The 15,016-nt window shown below is 44.4% G+C and overlaps 1 pseudogene; it reads left to right on the top strand.

Annotated features, from left to right (window-relative positions):
• Positions 1–274: 274 nt before the first annotated feature.
• LOC125538941 (putative disease resistance protein RGA4) lies at positions 275–4,727 on the top strand (annotated as a pseudogene).
• Positions 4,728–15,016: the final 10,289 nt, after the last annotated feature.

The raw sequence follows: 15,016 nt of genomic DNA, 5'->3' as shown, positions 1-15,016 counted from the left end.
AGCTGTAGCTCCTTCCTACTTCTCAGTCTCACCGCCTAGGCAAAGCAAAAAAAAAAAAAATCCCCCGAGCGCCTAACCCAGCCAGGCGCCCGGACCGGCACCGGCGACACCCCTCCACCGCGGAGGACGGCGACATCGACCACCCGGTAAAGATATCTTCCTCGTCATCTATGTACTAGCTAATTAACGCCACTTCTCTTGCCTCTGTTTTTTCCGCCTGTAGCCAAGAAAATAATAATATTCCCCAATTCACTCTGTTCCCAGCAAAATTCCACCTTCCTGGACAAGAAGAATCCATGGCTTCCAGCTGGGATGTTGCCTCGGTTGGCTGGACCATGACCGTGCTGGGCTGGCTACTGGCGCCCATCATCGGCTCGCTTGCGCCCAAGATCCTCTGCTACCTCGGCTTCGACGCGTCGCAGAAGCTCCTTGAGCTGGAAATCCGCATCAGCCTGGAGCTGAAGAACACGCTGGAGGCCGTAGATGAGCAGAGGATGATGCAGAGAGGAAAGAAACCGAAATCTGAAGTGGCTGCGCTGGACAAGATGGCGGCCCTGCTGCGGCACGCCCGGGAGGAAGCGGAACACATCTTGGATGATCATCACGAGATCGAGTTGTACCGCAACAGGTTTCCGCACCGCCTCTGCCATGCTGTGACCACGTGCATTGCCCTCTGCAAAAGCAACTTCACCCGGGTGGACACGGTCCGGGCCGCCCGTCATCTCCTCCAACGAGCTGGCTATCCTATCAGTGATGTGGCCTCTGGCAGTGAGATGGTTCCGGTGGCTACTGGTGCTGCAGCCTCCGTCGAGCCTGATCCGGCGACTACAGTCTCAGATTCCTCGGGGCCATGGCTCTCTTGTTTGTGCACCTCGCTCGACTTCTTCGGGAATTGTTGTAAATCACTATACAGCTGGTTTGTTCATGTGTTTGAGGCTGCCTGCTTCTACAGAAACTGGTCATACAACGTGGTTGGCATCACAAGTTACCAGGTACACTCGTCAATTTCATCTCCTTCGACTCCTTGTTTCTTTCTTATGCACTCTCTGCACATGTAAAAAGATTTATGTACACGTGTAAAAAATAATTCATTTTTTGATTTTTTTTTTCTGTTAGCGAGTGTTCAAAATTGAATCACATATTTGTGCTCTGTGGACAACAGTCATCTCATATGTATATATCTGTCTAAATTTCTAACATGGCAGTCAACGTAATACTAATTCTATAATTTCACATCATCAAGGTCAAAAAAGAAAATAAAATGCCCCATGCTACAGACAGACTTGTATTTCAACATAAATGGGAATATATGTGATAGATGAGCACACGCAATTACTAATTACGGTTGGTCTACATTCTACAATGCAATGGCCAATCATGTCCCATAGGTCCGTCTCAGTTTAAGTATGTAGTAATAAAATTGTTGATTTGCGCCGTGATACTATGATGTGTGCACAACACTTAAGTTTTTCTACACCTGAATTTACATTGAAAAGGGATAGGTCTCAATTTCCAGATTTGGAATGTAATAAACAATATTAGTTACCAATATCATATTTTTCCTTCTCTTGTTTGTATGCAGCATTGATTCCAAAGCTGTACTATGTACTCCCTCCGTCCCATAATGTAGGACGTTTTTTGACACAACACCAGTGTTGAAAAACGTCCTATATTATGGGACGGAGGGAGTAGTCACTAGTAGCCGGTTAATGTTTCCATCATGGTCAGTTTTGTTTTATCAATGATTTTTGTATTTTTCTGCATATACATTTTCCCATTTTTGTTCCAGCAGCAATGTCCCATTTGTTATGCATCAGAGAGAATAGATATGTGAGAATGCTCATTTGAGATATTGCCTCTTGCAGGAGAATGCTACCGCATTAGATTTTGCCCTTACTGCTATCTCAAGACGAAAATTGAAGAACAAAATAGAGAAGGTAGAAAACACCATCAGTGAAGTGAAGAAGTCACTCTTGTCTGTAGCAAGCAACAGCACACCAGATCATATTGCCAACGAGAACAGGAGTAAGATTAGAACTGCTAGCAACCGGAAGGTATTTGGTCGAGAGGGGTTGCGTGATTCTGTCATGGCACGGCTCCGTGAGATACCACAGGATGATGCACCAAGCACGAGTACTAGTATGTGTTACTCGGTGATTGGTATATATGGTGTTGCAGGGTCCGGGAAGACTACCTTTGCACAATATATTCGAGATTACATAAAGAAGGAATGCAAGGAGAAACTTTTTGACACCACCATGTGCATTCATGTGTCTGGGAATTTCAGTGTTGATGATATATTTCATGAAATGCTGAAGGATATTACAGCAGATCGACACTGCAGTGTTTCAGATCATGAGGATCTCGAAGAGAAGTTGAAGAAAGAATTGCACGACAAACGTTTCTTATTGATACTTGATGATCTCTGGGTGAAGAGCAAGAATGACCCGCAGCTGGAGGAACTAATCTATCCACTCAATGTGGGGTTGAAAGGAAGCAAAATCTTGGTGACAGCACGAACAAAAGTTGCAGCTACAGCTCTATGTGATCATGAGCCTATTGAAATGCCTGACTTGGATGAGAATCAATACCTAAAGATGTTTATGCATTATGCACTTGGTGGTATAAGTGTTGCTGATGAAGAAGAATTTAAAAAAGCTGGTAGAGTGATCGCAAAAAAGCTACACAAATCACCTATTGCAGGAGTAATAGTTGCCGGATGGCTTGGGGCAAACTGAGATAACAGTTTTTGGAAAACTACGGCAAGCAATGACATGATGAATGACACCATGGATGCTCTTTGGTGGAGCTACCAACGGCTTAATCCGGACATCAGGCCATGCTTAGAATACTGCAATATTTTCCCCAGAAGATACAAGTTGAGAAGGGATGACTTAGTTCACCTGTGGACAGCGCATGGGTTTGTAAAGACCAATAATGCAACAAATGACGTGGAAGATGAAGCAGAGCGCTACATTAATGAGTTACTGTCATGCTCGTTTCTGCAACCAGAAGGATTTAATAGACAAGGTAACTGGAAGTGATTACTTCAGAATTGAGAATGGAAGGAGCCAGAGACAAGGCTGGAAAGGAGATGTCCCTCGAGATGTCCGCCATCTTTTTGTTCGGAACTATGATGCAAAATTGATCACTGAGAAGATCCTTGAGCTGGAAAATTTACGCACTCTCATAATTTATGTTGTTGAAGATGGTACACGAGTTGAGGAAAAAGTCATTGAGAGTATATGCAAGATGTTTCCGAAATTGCGAGTTCTTGCCGTTGCTTTCAGTTGGGAAGATGGTGAAATCAGGGAAGATGATAAATTCTCGGTCCCCGAATCAATTAGTCTGTTGAAGCACCTACGCTATTTTTCTTTCAGGATGGAGCTCCATTGCACGGTAATTTTACCAAGGACACTGACTAAACTTCACCATATCCAGGTGTTGGATTTTGGTGATGGCAAACTTTTGGAATTTACCTTTGCTGATCCTATAAACCTAGGGCACATATTCTGCTCGGGCATGGAATTTCCGAACATTGGCAGGCTGAGGGACCTAAACATGTTTCGTGGCAGCCTGTCGATCCATGGCCTCGAAAATGTTGAAAGCAAGGAGGAAGCTCTTGAAGCCAACCTAGCTGCCAAGGAACGGCTCACTAATCTGGAACTATCATGGGGTGGTGGTTACGGTACAAGGTGCAGTCCAGAAATTGAGGCAGAGGTACTTGAGGGCCTGTGGCCTGTGCCCTCCCGTGGGACTTGAAACACTGCACATCTTGGCCTACAGAGGCTCGAGGTACCCAGATTGGATGCTGAGTGAGCAGAACGGTGGCCTGCAAGCGCTTTGCTTCTCTTTTTGTGTCCTGAACTTGAGGCTTTCCCTCATCTTCGAGTGCTCATGCTTGTGGACTGCAGCTGGGACGCCTTACCAGGCAATATGGAGCACCTCACATCACTCAAGAATCTGATGATCTATATCTGCCAGAATATTCGGTCTCTCCCAACATTGCCGCAGTCTCTTGAGGAGTTTTCCCTTTATACCTGCAATGATGAGTTCTTGAAGTCCTGTCAGACAGTGGGACATCCAAACTGGCAAAAGGTTGAGCACATCCCCGAGAAAGAACTTGAACACCAAGCAAGTAAGACTGTAATTCACATTGCTGCTCTTTTTAAAGACTGTAATCTCCACTGTTGCCTTGTTTTTCCCATTGATAGTATATCTGAGCAAAAAAGGCCTCTGTACTTGACGATCTGGTACTAAATCTGGTTATGTTTGACCATCCATTTGCTAGCCTCAAAAGAAGAATCAGACGACTCTTATGGGATTGCATAAAAAAACTTTAATTCCAGAAGGGATTACGTGAGAAGGCTTTCAAGAGATAGCAGGTTGGAGACTGTGAATGTTTGGGTGCGGGACAACATGAATTCACCAGTATAAAAGCCATTTCATTATTCATAGTAATGTTTGCCAGCACCGCAGCTAGTATGATTTATTCGGTGTCCTATGTATGTATGCCAGAGAATTGGTTAATGTGCTGTCTAGTTTATTACTACCAGTCTATTTAATGTGATGCCATTTGGAGCTCAGCTCAGATGGCAGTGCAAGTGATCTTCCTGTTCATTTCTGAGAGAAAGCAAATGTGGTGGCTCATCACTACAGTAAATGACCGGCAGCTCCATTTGTTGTGCTTGCTCAAGTTAGTGCCTTCCTTCCTAATTTTGTACCTTCAGCAGCTACAGTTACTAGATGCAGAAGTCTCAGTTGAGACCAGCAGTTTGTGTATATGCGATTTGTTAGGTACAATTGGAATTTCCATCTCTTGTGTGCCATCCTCATTGACTAGTTTCGTTTCCCTACTTCCGTATGTGATACGCTGCGCGAGCTATGTGTCACTCATACTGATTCTTATTCTTTTCTTCTCATACATGAATCGCCTAGAGCACAGCGGGTATTGGGTCTGCGCAACACCGTAGCTGAGCGCGAGTTTTTATCACTATTGCAGTATCGGGGTTCCTCGGGTTTTCTTATTTTCTTCTCTGGTTTTCATTGGTTTTTCTTTTTCAGTTTTCCATTTATTCCTTTTTCTTTTCTTTTCTTTCTTCAGTTTTCACAAAAACAAATTCAACATATATCAAAAAAAAATTCATACACATTGTACATTTTTTCTATACATCATAAATATTTTTGGGTGTGTCTAGGGCACATCTAGATGTGCTGTAGTTATTGCACATCTAAGTGAGTGAGTTAAGCATAGAGAGAAAGAGAAAAAAGAAAAAGAAAATATCTACACGAATCTCAACATAAGATCAATGACATAGGACTTAGATGTCCAATACTTATAGCACATCTAGATGTGCTTTAGCAAAACTGTCTTTATTATTAGGGATAGATAGATGTAGATCAAGTAGGTATGAATATCCAAATCCGGCCGTTAGTAGGGTTATGCTTGTACTTTCTCCTTTTGTTTTGGTATATAGTATATAATTGTGTCCTTTGGCTGCCTCTCCGTCTGTAACGCGCCTTGTACGGTGAGTCCCGAACTACCCATATGCTGCGGTGGACAAAGGCACGAGCATCCAAATTGAATGCGTGCGGACATAGCTTGGACAACAACGAATTGAGAGTTCTAATAATACGGTTAGTATTTCATTATGTGGTTGCCCGTGAGACTGGATAACCCTACCGGTGGAGGCGTTGAGAAGCAAGCGTGCTTGCTTGCCTTTTTCCTTTTTCGGAAGTACGTCCGCCGATTGCCATGTTGAAATGGGCAATATGTTGGACCTAGCTTAGTCTCACATGTTAATGTCAATCTTTTCACGTGTTTGTTCAAGTTCACTATGCACTGTCCATGTGTTGGTGCATGCGTGCGTGCATGTGTGCGTGTCCCTAGACAACGACGAGCATTGCTTGTAGACTCTGAAGTTGTTGTGTTGGTGGATGTAACAGGTCATCAAAGGGCCAAGGCCTGTGTTGTCGGGCAGTGCTTCGTCGGAGATCAGACCAGTGCTGGGCCGGCAAAATCCGATGTCCTATTACAAACTTTAAAATACTTTCCTATTACATGGAAAATACTTATAACACCGGGTCTAGTAAGTTTTTTTAGTCCTCTACTTAAGTTCTATTACAAACGAGACCTATAAAATCTGATGTCATGTTATACAAACACTAAAATACTTTCCTTGCCTTCAGATCCTGCCTGCCGGCTGTGGGCTACCGTTCCTCATTGAGAGCTGATGCAAGTAATCCAGGAAAACTGAAGAACAAATGAGACCTAGAAAGGACCAGCAAAAAAGAGAGACCTAGAAAGGATATTCTCGCCTGGATGCCTGGTCCTGCCCTCCTGAGACGGAGAAGACACAAGCAAGGAGCCCTAACCGGCCAGTTGTGGCGTCCATGTCCGCCAGACGAAAAGATCAAGAGATTCAACAGCGCGTAGCTTCAGTGGCTTTGCTGTTCGCTCGTTTCGATCGATCGCTGGAGGCGGATCTCTCGCCCGATTGTGCTGCGTCAAGTGTGTCAGATGCCAGACAACATCAGCCCAACTGGAAGTACCAAGCGTTTGTTAGATCCCAATTTCCGATTATTTCACTAGCGTGTGTGCATTACTGCAGTAGATCATGCTCTCCTATCTTGCAATCCATCTTAGTGTACTATGAAAGTTTGTGTTATTGAGTCATGATGAGATCAGAAATGATCTCCAGTCGGGTTTTATGAATAAACTTGTGCAGTGTGATCTGAACTCTGCCCTATTTTTGTATTGTTCTCATGTGGAGTTGATGGTTGTGCAATGGTTGGATGAATGATATTTTTTTTGATGTGATGATCTGCCAGACTTCTACAGAGAAACTGTTTGTGTTGAAAACACAAAGAAAATATTTTGCCAAAAATCTAGATGATATGTGGTCTAAATGTGAAAATCTATATTTGTTCAATCGAAATATGTATCTGGCAACTGTGTGGCAGATTGCAAAACTGCCACACCCTCTTGTTGTCGTTCGATCCAAATCTCCCCTGAGCGATGCCCTGTACCGATACGCCGTCCCCTGCAGCGCTCGAGCATGCCTCGCCTCAAGGGGAGGAGCTCCCGAGCACCAAACGCGCCGCCCGTCTTCGCCGTTCAGCGTCGCTGCCTTCTCCTCCAACGAGCCGTCGCCGCCGTCGCCCCCTCTGCTCCTTTTCATGCCCTCCATCTTCCTTCCTCCTTCCTCCTCTCTAATCTATTTCTTCTCGCTGCTATCCCCTCTGAAACGAGCTCCTCTGCTGTACCCCCATCGCCCAGATGGCCGCGACCTCCGGCGACTCCCTGAAGACCGGCTTGATCCGGTGCTCGCTGCCGCCGAAAACGCAGCTCCATCTGACGGCTGCGACCGACCCCGCCTCACCAGTCCGTCGGCTGTCTGGCTCGCCGTTGTGGATTTTTCTCCCGTCGAGCTGCATCGAATCAGAGCTACTGTTCAGAGCAGAAAATGGAATTATTCAGAGCTGCACGTCAACTATTTAAGGAGAAGGCTGGCACAGTTCAACTGTTGGAGGTAATTAGGATTGCGTTGGGTCTGTAGGTGATTTTTTGCAGAAAGTTTGAGGAATATGGTTAGATTTCTCTTGAGATGTTTTCCATGCATTATTCTCTATCTTGGAGTTGATTTTGCTTGTTAGGACACAGAGATCAGCAGCTGTTGATCCGGGGTGGTGGTGTGTTGTCTTTTTTTATCTTGTCGTCGAATCTAGCTGTGGTGATTTGTGTACTTGTTTTGCCAGAAGTAACTTGTCTGTTTGAGAGTTTTTCTCTCTTATGTTTGAGATGCATCTCATCTCATGTTTGCTTCAATCTTATCTGCGCTTTTATAGATTGTAAGATAATCGGCCAAAACTGTAAGTAAGACTTGCATAAACAACATGGTAACTTACATATCGCAAATGTGTTAACTTACATAGCCCCGGCCAGATAACTTTATGGACCTAGAAATAAATGTTTCCTTAAAGTTGTTGAAGCATACTCGGTAACTTTTATCTGTATATCATGATAATTTATGCATTGCATACCTGATAACTTGCAACACCATGGTTAATTTTACCTGACTTTTTTCTAAAGAAAAAACGTCCGATAACTTTTGTGTAAATAGCATGATAATTTACGCACCGCATTCCCGATAAATTATATACAAACATCATCAGTAACTTTTGTGTAAATATGATGATAATTTATGCACTAATTATATGTAAATTGGTAATATACGCACAAGAGAGCTGATAACTCACATACAAATACACAGTAACTTTTGACCACAGAAAAAAGTTATTGAAAACATAACCCCGGTAATTTATGTGAAAATAGCACGGTAATATACGATCTGCATACCTGATGACTTATATACAAACAACGCGGCAACTTTGATCAAGGGTGTTAAAAAGTTGTTGAAAAACATAACCCGATAACTTATGTGAAAATAGCACGATAATATATGAACCACATATCCGATAACTTGCATACAAACATCACGGTAGCTTTGAACCGAGGTGGGGGGGGGGCATTCAGAGAAATACCCCCCTGTAACCTATGTGAAAATATCACGATAATATACGAACTGCATACCCGACAACTTGCATACAAACATCATGGTTACTTTGACCAGGAGGGAAAATGTTGTTGAAAACATAATCCTAGTAACTTATGTGAAAATAGCACGGTAATATATGAAACACCAATAATTTACGTGGAAACACTATGATGACTTTGACTAGGGGAAAAAGTCGTTGAAAAACATAACCCCCCGGCGGTAATTTATGTGAAAATAGCACGATAATGCACGAACCGCATACCTAGTAACTCACATACAAACTGCGGTAAATTTGACCAAGGGAAAATGGGTAGTTGTTAAAAAAACATACCCCTGGTAACTTATGCGAAGTAGCACGATAAGTTGCATACGACACGCGTGGGTAACTTTATGTATCCCATGCATGATAACTTTTGACGCATAACTTACGTACAAACATCACGATAACTCTTACCAAAGGGGGAAATGTTGTTAAAAAATATAACCTCGGTAACTTATGTGAAAATAGCATGGTAACTTGCATAGAACTGGCGTGGTAACTTATGTAGCCCATGCATGGTCACTTTTGTCCCGGACAAAATTCATCGGAACATACCAACGTGGGGTCTAGTTTTGAAGATTATCATTGTGTCAAATCATTTATGTGAAAACGATTTTGCATTGGACCTACTACTAGAGTTACAAAACATTTTGAATTTTCAAAATAGGGAAGTGTATGAAGACATTAGTTTTTGTCCTCTAGTGCAAACATGCATCTACACATAGAGAAAGGTGGGAAAACCCTTTTTATACCACCGGTAACTTATGCGGAAATACTATGATAACTTGCTTAGACTGGGCGTGGCAATTTATGTAGACAACGCATGGTAACTTTTGACCAGAAAAAAAAATCGTCAAAACATACCAACATGGGATCTAGTTTTGAAGATCTCGTCGTAAGGAATCTTTTACGTGAAAACAGTTTTTGCATCGGACCAACGGTTTGAGCTACAAAACATTTTGAATTTTTGAAATAAGAGAGAATCTAGTATGACATCAGCTTTTTTGTCCTCTAGTACATGGACATATGTAATTAGGGAGAGGGATGGACGTAGAAGTAGAGTTAGTCACCCTAATCGATGCATCCTAATGCATGCACATATGCATGTATTTATATGGGAGGAAGGAGGGGTGTGGTAGTTTTGCTATCCACCACACGTGTGCCAAATATGACGGTCCTTAACTTAATACTGCATACACTCGTTTTTTTTAGAAGCCAAACCGTACAACTTGTGAATAATGATGATTTGTTTGAACATTCGAGACAGATTTTCACCAAGAAAAGATAAAGAAATGCTTGACAATGACGACATTCGAGACAGATTTGCAAAGCTACAATCATGGCTGGGTGTTACTACTAACACTCTTTAGTTATTTATATTTTTCTTCAGTCCAGTTTGCCTAACACATCACAACATCTTAAATAATCAACCACAAAGGCAGGCGTGCACATGACAACAGAGTGATGATCAGTTGTTCACAAATTCAGTAAGTAAAACAGAGTAGTCTGCTCTGCTATAAACATACTCTGCTAGCTAGGTAGTGCTCCCTCTGTCCCAAAATGTAAGACCATTTTTGACACGGAGGGAGTACATAAACACATGGACGTCGGTCATTCAGGCTCCACTGTCTGTACTGAATTAGTATTAGAAAATCATGCATGACGAAATCAATGCTCCTGAATTCTCCTGGTGCTGCTGCTGGACGACGTCGTTGTCCAGCGAAATCGCAACTGCATTTGCAAGGCACTAACTAGTTCAGGGAGCAAAAGCAATTCCTGGAATTTGAATTTGCTATCTGCTGCAACCCAGAGCATTGGAATGGAAACAGCAGAAGGAGAAATCCAACGGTGCCAAACTACAAGAGTAAGAACTCAACTCAACAAATTCAGAAGCAGATCAACATATGTGCAAGTTCAAAAGCATTAACTGAAGAGATCTTTTTTTAGAAAAAATATATTAAATGAAGAGATTTACAGAACGCCATACTCGAACGCACAAGAGAGAAGATTGCATGATAATAGACCAAACTAGAAAGATACGAACACCTTCCTAACAAAATTAAGACAAAAATAAAACAAGAATCCACAACATCATTATTTCTTGTGATGGAAATAGCAGCGCTGTTCCCACATGGAGGGCAGAATTCTTACAAGATGACATCGTCCAACAACTAACTAGCTAGAGCGTACCATGAATTCAAACACCACGAGAAAGACAAGAGAGACTTAGGATAGGTGACGATGCTGAGGCGCTGGAAACGAACTCTAAGCCATAGGTTCACCCGGAGGCACAACTCATCGAGCACCCAGTCGGGCACAACATAGCAGATGCACCACTGGAGCCGGTGGCTCGGGTTAGGCATGCAGAGTGGGTCATGCCCGATCCAGCACACCGCCGCTCTGGCATACTCGTCCGATGTCAGCATGATTAGACGGGACAAGAGGCTTCGTCGCTTGCGGGATGCCGCCACCCCCAACGTCATGTTGGTCTCCACGGACAACGGCGGCTGCAGTTGCACGACACATGCATTGGTATTAATTTTGATCCACTTCAGGATGATTGTGTTGCGTCTAAATCGATCCATCATGATATACATAGCAAAGCTTTAGATGGTAATGGCAGACAAATGTTTGTAGATTTTGAAATCGAATTGCTATTTTATCTACACAACCGTGCTTGTCTTTTGGATTGACTTGTTCATATGCAACTCGCTTTGTATTACTAGGATTCAACAAGACCCTTAAATAGGAATGGGCACGTATTACATTTTTGAAACATTCAGTAGTAATGATAGATTTGGGCGGATGGTTCTAAGGAACACGTAGAAACAAACATTGAATGCCCATATGCATTTTCATTCTAATATTATAGTAGGCCCCACGTCTCGCGTTGCTCCCACGAGCGACCGAGGGGGCGAATCCCAGCCGCCGCTCCTACTCCGCCGCCTCCAGATCCCTCCCTTGCCGCCGCCTGCGTGCGCCGCCGATCTGGTCGGCTTAGGCGGCGGCAGGGATCCCCTTCTCCTCGCATGATGCCGGCGGTGTGGGACGACGGCTTTAGCCATGACGTATTGCTATATCCATGGCACGGCGGCACGGCAGATCCCGGCAGCAGCGCTTGGCGGCGCGGGTGGATCGGTTGGATGCGGCGTGCCGGTCAGCTGGACGGGGCTAGAAGATGGAGGTGGGGTTGGGCGTGGCCCGTGGCGGCGGCTGCGGCGTTCAGCTTGGATCCGGTCTTGCGGTGGCGATGACGATGGATGACCCAGATCCGATCATGGTGGTGGCAGCGTCCCCTCCGCCGGGGATGACGGGCCAGGTGGTGGGTCCTTGTGGCAGTGCCGGTGGCAGCGGATCTTGGGATCCCGTGTCTGGGCTCGTCGGCCGGAGCTTTCTCCGACGTCGATGGCCCTTGATACGGGATCGCGGCGGCGGTTGCCGTTGTATGCGCAACGACACCGGCTGGCGCGACGGTGGGTACTCCATGTAGCGCCCGGAATCGGGGCGGCGGCCCCTCTGCATCAACAATGGCGGACTCCAAGGTCCTGTGGGCGACTCAGAGTCCGGATCTCAGAGTCCTTCTAAGGCTGCTGGTGGTATGGGACGTCCACTCCATCAACAGATCGGGTTTGATACAGCTCGTCATGTGACCCATGAGCCTCTCTCGGAGTTGTAGGGCATTGCCTATCGTCGACAGGTGAAGCCACCGGTGGATGTGCAACTGGCGGATGCTACGCACGACGTCTTATACGGAGACGTCAAGTCATGCCTGCTACCGGCAGGTGATGCATGGCGGCTCTGGCGGAGGTGTCAAGTTTAGCCTGTTGCTGTTGGATCAAAGGTGGTGCGACAGTAGCAGGAGGAAGGCGGTATGGGACGTCTTTGTCTTCCGTTGTCTCCTCTAGAGGTATCCAACTCTCGAGGCGTCGGTATACGGATAAAGGCGGTTGGTGCAGACAGCTTCAACGACGAGTTTATGCACTTCGGTGGAAACACAATATCTCTGATCGGGCTATGTTGTCGCGCGCTTGCGGCGTGTCCTTGCTGAAGGTGGTGGTTTGAAGCTTTGCTTTAGGGATGCGAATCCGAAGTTCAACCTTGTGGTGAACTCGCCATCATCGGCGCACGTGCGGTGTTTCCTTCTTGAAGGATAGCGTAGGAGTTGTGTATTTTTTGTTTATATCGTGTCTTGTATCATAGGGTTAGTGGTTATCTGGGGTAGTTACTGTCCGGAGGTATATGGCCTCAGGGTTTTTTTTTTTTTGCTTTTTGCCGGGTCGATGATGTTCGGCTATTGGATTTTGTTCTATTAATAATATATGGTTGCATGCATGATCCTGAGGCAGAGGCCGGGGGTTATCCTTCTTTCTTTTAAAAAAGTACGAACCTGACATTGTACATCGATACCTTTGCCCTTGTACTCAACGTGAAGGCTTCTGGAGTACTGAGCAACGTATCTGAAATGTACTCTGTAAATTATCTCTCTCTGTTGATTGAACTCAGAAAATGTCGTGGTATATCACAGATATGTCAGGTGAAAACGAAAGAAGAGTTCTCTGCTAAATCAATGAAGCCAGCAAAAAGCGGATCTTTCAAAAAAAAAACAGTAGAGTTGTACTAGGTGGTATATATAGAGTTTGGATGCGGCATAGATGGAAAGTAGCGGGAACGATGGGATGGCCAGGGTGGTCCCGCAGCCGATGTTGACGATGTTGACGATGGTCAGCAGATGTTGACGATATCGAGTTAGTGGAATATTTAAATTTAAGTTACAATATTTTGGTACATTTGAACTTGCCGACTACAAACCCTACTAAATCCTTGATATATATAATCGAGGATGTTGCCTGCCAGGCCTTCTATTTTCCTAGCTAGTAGGGGTCAGAACTTTTTGTTCAGCTTCACTTTTAAGATGGCTACAGTGGACAAACCACTAGGACAGAGCAGGCTCCGGAATTGTAAATTTCAACCTACTAGCACATATGCCCGTGCGTTGCAACGGGAGAAAAAAGTATGCCGCACCCTGCTGCTAAAAACCACAACACATTTAAATTGAGATCAAACTTAATTATTATTTTTACAAAGAACAAGCCAAATTTGTCATGTCTTTATTCTCGCAAAAAATGTTAGGCTGTGTGTAGAATCTCTTTTGCAGAATAACCCAAATAGGCACAAAGTATGATGGCAGCTAAATCCATCAATTGATTCAGTTGCATATCTCTGAGTCCTTTGTTCACAGTGTGCCATTGTTCTTAGATAGGTTACCCATGTGCATTCTTGAACTAAAACATCATAAAGCAAAGAAGCAAAATACAAGATAACGATAATCTCCATTTATCAAAGAACAAGAAATGGCACTAAACTAAAACTATAAACAAAATTATGATACTATGAATATACCATACCAAAAAAATGTGTTTCAACCATTAGTATCAGATGGTATGCAAATCCGGATAGGTTATCAAGTAACGAAAATTCCTCGTCCATTGACGTATGTGTTGTCATCTGCTGACTTAGCCTACCGAAATATTAGACCCGTCAATATTAGGCTAGGAGCACTGAACATGTTCATTAGCGGAAACAGACTAAAGAATTGATTGCCTGATGTCTCCTGTTTCAAAGAATGTTAGAAACCCATGCAAACGGTTGGGTGATATACCATATTGTGCATGTACAACTGAAATTTACAAACACTCTAGTCGATCCCCATAACATACCTGTGCCCCATGGTCTGCTTCAAAATTAGGTAATTTGGTCTGCACATCTCATCTCTCAAGGGCTTGTTTGATGTTTTCAAGCTTCTCTTGTGAACAAGCTCCCTGATATAAGATTCTTTGTTGGATTATTAATCACTGCATGATCATGTTCAGGTATAGTATGATATATGGCCGGATTTAGTCAGCTAGAAGGACTTTGTGAGTCTCTTAGGATCCAGCATGTCTCGACTTGCATGGCTAATCCTGAACAGAAGGAGGATTCAAAAATTAGCGATGGACGAAAACCACACATGTCCCGAGTCTCGACTTGCAGGGAATCTTCTAGACTTGATGACCAGTGAAACTCACCACACTTGTGTCGCCGTCGACGCCGCCGTGACCAACTCCTTCAGCAGCCACGGATCAGCTCTCATCTACCTTATTCTGTCTCCAGCCATATCTCCCTCCCCTTCGACCACGTTGTCGAGCCTCTTCTTCTTTCCAAAGCGGCCAGGACGACCTGGTGGGGCGTAGTCTCCATGAGCCTGCGACCTTGACAACTTCAGTGGCCAGCTGCTACTCAGTTTCCCGCGACACGCGAGGGTCAGTGCAGGACTGCAGGCACCGGTACTATGGAGGGTGGAGAGAAGGAGACGCCATCCCCGTGGCCCCCCTTTGCGGTCGGCGCTGCCATTGGCCCATTCGCCAACATGTGGTGGCAT

The sequence above is a fragment of the Triticum urartu genome, chromosome 1A (assembly GCF_056163025.1).
Source record: "Triticum urartu cultivar PI428250 chromosome 1A, HENAU_Tu73, whole genome shotgun sequence".
NCBI classification, from domain to species: domain Eukaryota; kingdom Viridiplantae; phylum Streptophyta; class Magnoliopsida; order Poales; family Poaceae; genus Triticum; species Triticum urartu.
Note: the sequence above shows the minus strand (reverse complement) of the source record. Positions and strands in the feature narration are given on the sequence as shown.